This window comes from Canis lupus, chromosome 21, assembly GCF_011100685.1.
Source record: "Canis lupus familiaris isolate Mischka breed German Shepherd chromosome 21, alternate assembly UU_Cfam_GSD_1.0, whole genome shotgun sequence".
NCBI lineage: Eukaryota > Metazoa > Chordata > Mammalia > Carnivora > Canidae > Canis > Canis lupus.
The window spans coordinates 27,017,095-27,024,707 of record NC_049242.1 but is presented as its reverse complement, the minus strand read 5'-3'; positions in this window follow the sequence as shown (position 1 = coordinate 27,024,707).

The window sequence follows — 7,613 nt, the reverse complement described above, 5'->3', positions numbered from 1 at the left end:
AGTGTCCCTCTTCATCCCTTATTATAGTCTTTGTTTTAAAATCTAACTTGTGTGATATGAAGATTGCTACCCCAGGTTTCTTTTGAGGTCCATTTGCTTGGTAAATTATTCTCTACCCTCTCACTTTCAGTCTGGAGGTATCTTAGGTATAAAATGAGTCTCTTGTAGACAGCATATGGATGAGTCTTGCTTTTTTATTCAATCTGATACCTTGTGTCTTCTGATTGGAGCATTTAGCCTATTTACATTCAGAGTAATTATTGAAAAATATTAATTTAGTGCCATTGTATTACCTTTAAAGTCCTTGTTTCTGTAGATTTTCTTTCTGGTTCATGTTACTCTTGGACCCTCTTCACTTACATGATGCCCCTTAATATCTCTTGCAGGGCTGGCTTGGTGGTTACATATTTTTTCAGTTTCTGTCTGTCCTGGAATCTTATCTCTCCTCCCATCCTGAATGATAGTCTTTCTGGATAAAGTACTCTGGGCTTCATGTTTTTCTCATTTAGTCCCCTGAATATATCCTTCCAGCCTTTTCTGGCCTGACAGTCTCTGTGGATAGGTCTGTCGTCAATCTAATATTTCTACCTCTGTATGTTAGGAATCCCTTGTCTTCAGCTGCTTTCAAGATTTTCTCTTTATCTCTGAAATTTGCAAGCTTCACTATTATGTTGGGGTGTGTATCTATTTTTATTTTATTTTTGGGAGTGATCCTCTACCTCTTGGTTATGAATGCCTATTTACTTCCCCAGATTAGGGAATTTTTCAGCTACTATTTGCTCAAATATGGGTTTTATATGTCTTCCTGTTTCAGTTTTGGAAGCTTATATCTCTCTAGGAATGCATCCATTTCTTCAGGTAGCCTAACTGGTTAGAGCACCTTCTGGTGCTCTTTCTCTTCATCCTCAGGCACTCCAGTAATTCTGATGTGGCCTCTTTTCATGGCATCACTTCTCTCTCAAAGCTTCTCCTCAAGATTCTCCAATGTTTTAACTTTCTTCCACTTCCTTCCTTTTCATCCACTTGTCTTTTATGTCACTTTCTTCTCCATTTACCCTAGTTATTAGAGCATCCAATTTAGACTGCATATCAGAGCATTTTTAACTTTAGCTTAGGAGATTCTCTAGAGTCTTTTATGCTTTTTTCAAGCCCAGGTAGTAACTTTATAATTGTTATCCTTCATTCCATCTCTAACATTTTACTTAAATCCATGTCAATTAGATCTATGGCAGAGAGCATTACCTCTGGTTCATTCTTTTGTGAATTCCTCCTTTGAGTCATTTTGTCCAGAGAAGAATGGATGAACAAGTGAACAAAATCAAAAATATCAACCATGACCCAAGCAAAATACACACTAGACCAATCCAAACAGGTCAGAAATCAGAAAAGAAAAAGACCAAAAAAAAAAAAAAGAAAGAAAGAAAAGGAAAGGGGAGTGGGGAAGGGAGAGAGAATATGAGTGGACAAAACAGGGTGATCCACTTGGTTAAGTGTATTTTGGCCTGTGTGCTAAGATACTAAATTCCAAAATTATAAAAAGTGTGTGCGTATGTATGTATAATTGAATACAGTGAAAGGAAGTCAAAAATGAAGAACATATCTATAACATGTATTTGTAAATAGTTGATAAAAATAAACTAATTGAAATGGGAAAAAAATTCAAAAACTAGCTGAAATGGGAAAAAAATTTAAACTGAAGGATAAATCCTAAGAAAAAAACCCTCAAGTCCTATATACTATGTTCCTCTAACACTGGAGTTTTGCAGTCCTGTTTGGTCAGTGAACTTGCTGTTCACCTGTACTTCCAGCTGGTCTTTTGTAAGAGGGGCCTGCAGAGCTGATTCTGAGGTGTTTGTGGCCAGGCAGAGTAAGCCCAGGGGACCAGGCTGTGTAAGCTGCTTGCTGTGCGTGGCTTATGTTCCCTAAACACTTTCTGCACCTCTTTAGAGGGTGAAAATAAAAATGGCCACAGGGAGATCTCCAGCCCTGTAGCTAAAACCTCCTGGTGCATGCCAAAGTCTGAAGACTCTTATGGTGCCCAGCCACTCTGATAGTCCTGGGGGAAAGCAGAGAGATGCTGCCTTGTGTACTTTGCAGGGCCCGGGCAGGGAGAGCTTTTGCCCTATTATTCATGCACTCTCTCTGGCCCTCCCAAAGGAAGTGGAGTGTCCCCTTGTTTCTGTTCTTGTACAGGGCCCTGGCACAGAGAGCATTTGTCCTGTCAAGTACTCGCCTGCTTTGCTTCTCCCAGGGGGAAGGCAGAGGGTTGCTGTGTTCCAGCCCTTTGCAGGTACCCAACATAGAAAGTGGTCACCTAAAAAAAAAAAAAAAAAAGGAAAGTGGTCACCTGATCATGGTTCCAAGCTCAGTTTATAGGGAAACAAGCTGCAAGTCCTCTCCCTGGCTCTGACTTAAACCAGTTTCCACATTCCATGCTTGAGAACTCCGCTGCCTCAGGCACCCCTGTTCTTTGAGGGATCTGGGGATCTTGAGACCCCACTCTCTATCCTACCTGTGATTCTGCCTTGCTTTGCTACTCAGCACCTTCAGGCAGGGAAGTCTCACTGGAGCACATTTCTAAGGTCCCAATTTTAAGCTCCAGGGCTATATTGCTTTCCAGTAACCAGCTTATACAGGCGTCTTCCTCTTGCCGCTTGTCTATGCATATGTCCTCTCCATTTCTCTTCTATTCCTATCCTGCAAAAAGTGGTTACTTTTCTATTTGTAGAATTCAAGCCATTCTACAGGTGAATTCATAGGTGTTCAGGATGATTTGATAGTTATCTAGCTAAGTTAAGGGGACCAGATGAAAGGAGGACCCCTACTCTTCTACCATCTTGCCTCTACCCCCAACTAGAATTTAAATAAAAACTTAAATAACATTTCCATATTTCCCATATATTCTGAAATAATCATTCTCCTTAATTTAAGAATACTATGTAAAAAAAGGGAAAAGAAACTTCAAAATTGGTTACAAATTGTTCAAATACAGAAAAATATCTTCTCCGTAGAAATAAAAAAAAATGAAACAAGGTTTTGCTTTGCTCATCTATATAATGGGTATTTTAAAAATTACTGAAGGGCAATTTAGCAAATGAGCTCATTTGACACTGGGTTAAACACAAACTGGAAGAATGATTTGGAAAGCTGTTTGGCAACAGGATTCATGAGGCCTGCACCAATGGTCAGTAATCTACCTTCTGGGATCCTATCCTAAGGTTGAACAGAAAAAATATTGATAACTATGTACCACTTGGCATATAAAAACTGAAACTAGTCCACTACTGAGAAGTGAAAGTTAAAGTAACCACAGACTTGGACACACATTGCAGTTTGCTTAAAAATAAGATTTGTAATCATAAACATGAACTTCTAAAAAGCAAAAGGCAAAATTAGTGTAGGTGAAATATACATAGTATATAAAACATATCTAGGCATAGCTTAGATTTTTTTAAAATATAAGTAATAAAGTATCCATATGATTATATCAGCATCTGGTAGTTTTCCACACTTCTCTTGTGAACTCTTTCCCAGTGTCCCTCTTGGAGTCCTTAAAATACCTCAGACTTGAGGGTTGGGTAGTCAGAGACCTGGGGCCAGTCAAGAGCCCCACTCAAGGGAATAGATTAAGAGTCTATGATCTAGTCCTGGTAGTGGAGTGGGATTAAGAGTTGAAGAGTGCTCCCAAGGGAGGGGTAACTGAAGATTCAGAAGGAAAGGTTCAGGCTTCTTTGTGCAGCCATTAGGAAATAACTGGCTATTTTCAGCCCTGGATAAAGAAGACACAGGACAAAATTGTAAAAAGATCAGGGCTATGGCCTCCCTCCCCTTGACTCTAAATTTGTCGAAGCATCCAAATAAGAGGTGACCACTGTATAGAACACAGCCTAGAGCTCTGTGAACAGCACTCTCAGTGGGTAAGTACATTCCAGAGAAGGGAGTCAGTCATTGGGAGAAAACTCCAAGTTCTAGAAACATTTGTTTTCTGGTTCAACCAGGGCTTCGCTTTTCCTGGGTCTAGTCAAAAGTAGAATAAATAAAGCATAATTTGGCCTAAGTTATGAAGAAAAAGAAGAAACCCCAGGGCAAGAATCTCATTGCGTAATACTGTCCATCAGAACATAAGACGAAAAATTGACTATTTTAGCCTTGTCGGGCCTACAGTCTCTTGCTGCACAGTCAGACAACCTTCTGAGTTGATCCTTATACCATCAGCAGGTCTCCTCAACTGTGACTATTCCCATGTTAAAGCTACTTATCTTAGGATATGGATTCACCAAGGTCCTATGGAAATAATGCTGTGTCTGTGCTCTCTGGAAGAGGGCAAAGAACAGAGGGGAGGAGTAGGTAAGGAGGGAATACAGGCTTCCTAACACTTGAGCTTCTTCATGCACACATTTATAAACAGTTTATTTACTATATGAAGCAACTCGAAGGTAGCTATTACTTCCTTCATTTCAGACTAGGAAACAGAGGCAGAGAGTACATATTCCCTAAATCAGCCAGAAACAGCAGAGTTAGTATTTGAACCTAAGCTTATCTTGCTGTTAATCTATGTTAATTTTACCATAACAAAACCTTTTGGAGTCTCAGACCCACCAGGATGCTTCTTATAGGACTTGCAAAATGTTTCTCTGGAATACTCTAGGTAAAGTGACACAATTCCAGAGCTAAACCTAGTTCAAACCATGGCTTAAGACACCAGTTATTGGAATCCCTGCATGGCTCAGTGGTTGAGCATCTGCCTTTGGCTCAGGGCGTGATCCCAGAGTCCTGGGACTGAGTCCCTCATTGAGCTCCCTGCATGAAGCCTGCTTTTCCTTCTGCCTATGTCTCTGCCTCTCTCGGTGTCTCTCATGAATAAATAAATAAAATCTTGAAAAAATATATGCCAGTTATCAACTTGGTGGATTTTTTTTTGTAAATATATTCATATTCTGTTTGTCCCAACTCAAAATTTGGTTACAGTTTCATTGGATAAACTGGGTCTCGCACAAATCAAAGATAGAAATCTGGGTTTAAGTCTATCAAATGAACATTAATTCCTTCTGTGATAATTAGCTTACCCTACATTGAGTAATCAGGCCTCTTTCTGCTTTGGATTGGTGGTCTATCACAATATTTTTAGAGAACACTTCAGACATTCTCTTCAGTGTGAGATAAAATTGTATATTGATTTGTGTTCCCCTTATATCCTTGTCCCATCTTTGTAATTCCTAGACTTTTGGGAGTACTTCAATGATGTCCCATGTAAGACAAATAGGAAACTATGCCAATTTGCAGAATCTAAAAGTTCTGATCTGCTTCCCATAGTGAAGAGTAAGAATTCAGGGGGAGAAAGTTGCTGCCCTGTGCCAAGAACCTCATAGCTATTTCATTTGTTCTTTATAATTATCCTTTGCAGTTGATATTCTCTCCATATTTTATATGGAAAAAAGCCTGACACATAAAGAGATTAGGCTACTTGCCCAGATACAGAGTAAGATAAAAGTTTGGAATGGGAAATTTGGTTTATTAGACAGCAAAGCTCATGTTCTGAGCTGCCTTTGGATCTACACAATAGATCCAGGAAAGCTCATTTTTGAGTTGAGGAAATAACTTCACATGTGATCACTTACTAGCATATTAAAGTACTTGATTCACAGAATTGCTGAAGTTGGTGAGGTTAATGTAACAAGAACACCTGTGGAAAACTTTAAAGTTCACAAAACTTTTTTAAAAATTTTTTTAGCACCCAATCAATGGCTGCTGACCAAGAAGTAAGCAAACTTATAAAAACTTGTATGGGAGCTAGTGTTAGGAATCCCTGAGGTTACATAAGTCCATTTCTTATACTTTTTGTCACAGAAATGTAATTGCTGTTTATATTTTGTACAAGAGTATTTGAAATGTTCTTGGGCTCATTTGAGACAATTAGGAATTTCACGACTACTCAACCACTCTGGTATAGACTGGAGCTCCCAAAAAAGGCTTTGTAGAAGGGAGATGGTCTGTGATGGCCTTGAAGAATGGGGGAAATTTGCCCCAGTAAAAAACAAAAAAATGATGAAACATCTCAGCAAAAATGTGGCTGTATGAAGAAAGTCACCATTGTGAGGACAGGGAGTCTGAGACTATTGCTGAGAATCTGATGGGAAACAGCAGGATGGCAACCCTAAGACAGGACAAGACTCAAATTAAACTTGGTACTCTTAGGTTCTGAACCCTGGGGATGTGAAACAACAGGAGCCACTCTTGAATTCTTAGTGAGAGATGCCTGAAGGGCAGAAAAAAAAGTAGACTTTTACAAGTAATGGCCAGTGATTTAGTGCTTATCTGTCTCTTTAGAGACCAAGAGGGATGTGGTCAGAAAGAAGAATCCTATCAACTGTTTTCTTTCAATCCATTCTTCTTAATTATCACCAGGTAATGGGCAAAACTTAGAGTGAGAAATACTTATAGAAAGATGCATTTTTTCTTTTACCTATCTTATAGATACCCAGATACTCAGTAAGCTTAATAGTCTCTGTCCTAAGAGTAAACCTTTAAGGAACTTTGTCTCTTTATCTTTTAACCATGAAATCTGGGAAACCTTAAATGAAAGATTCTTTTCTTTGAGAAATAAGATCCTATACCAAATCTCTTTGAAGAAGCCAGTTAGATTTGGCAATCTGACTAATCCAGAGAAAAAGAAATTGTACCTCACGGATATATTTTCCTTGGTAAATAGTCACTCTGTCTTTGGGCTTTAATAGTTTTAAGACTACTTTTAAAGTCCTTGTCCACTTTAAAAGCCAGAATATACATAAATACAGAAAGAAAATTAAAAAGGGGTTTTTACAACTATGACACATACCTGTATTTTAATGAAATTCTATCATAGTTTAATCTGCCCCCTGCTATCCCCTCATTTACTGTAGCATGATGTATACATTTTCCCAGGTAAATACATAGATCTAAAAATATTATAAACATAATTCTAACTCATTGGATGTCCTACAACTTAAACAATGCTTTATTTTGAACACACATAACTTCCAATTTTTCATTATAAAATCAATTTTAGGGACACCTGGGTAGCTAAGTTAGTTAAGCATCTGACTCTTGATTTCTGCTCAGGTTATGATCTCAGGGTCATGACCTCAAGCCCTGAGTCAGGCTCCATGGTGAGCAGGCAGTCTGCTGGAGATGTCTCTCCCTCTACCTCACCCCTGTCTCCCCACTCTTGCATACTCTCTCTCAAATCTTTTTAAAAAAAATAAAATCAGTAATTGCAAATAGGAAATCAGTATTATTGATGTTATTAATGTTGCTATTTATACAAAGTACATATGCATTGAGCTAAACACACTACATGGGTTTACATTTAATCATTGCACATAGAACTTTTCTGTAGTTTCCATTTCCTTTAAGAAGTGTTTCCCAAAGCAAAAATACTGAAAAGTGATAAAGAAGTTGGAGACCTCTAGGGTGGAGTAGGGTATTTTAGCATTAGAAGTCATGAGCATGCCTGTTTCTACATGTAGCAATGAGTGTTTTCATGCATAGTTTAATAAAATCTGTAATATGTCAAGCAGACTTTGAGACTTCTTTATTATAGGTTCCACCAGTTGCACAGGATGAAAATAAGAATC